This window comes from Etheostoma spectabile, chromosome 6 (assembly GCF_008692095.1).
Source record: "Etheostoma spectabile isolate EspeVRDwgs_2016 chromosome 6, UIUC_Espe_1.0, whole genome shotgun sequence".
In the NCBI taxonomy this organism is placed as follows: Eukaryota; Metazoa; Chordata; class Actinopteri; order Perciformes; family Percidae; genus Etheostoma; species Etheostoma spectabile.
In genome coordinates this window covers 18,626,572-18,626,826 of record NC_045738.1, presented here as the reverse complement: position 1 = coordinate 18,626,826, position 255 = coordinate 18,626,572, and positions in this window count along the sequence as shown.

The following is a 255-nucleotide window of genomic DNA, read 5'->3' as shown; positions in this document are numbered from 1 at the left end:
GACGAAATGGGTTTCCTCAGGAGGGGGGCTGGCCTCTCTCTTAGAGATCGGGTGAGAAGCTCAGTCATCCGTGGGGAACTCAAAAGGAGCCAGTTGAAGTGGTTCGGGCATCTGGTGAGGATGTCCCCTGGACGCCTCCCTAGGAAGGTGTTCCAGGCACGTCCGGCTGGGAGGAGGCCTTGGGGAAGACCCAGGACTAGGTGGAGGGATTATATCTCCATCCTGACCTGGGAACGCCTCGGGATCCCCCAGTCG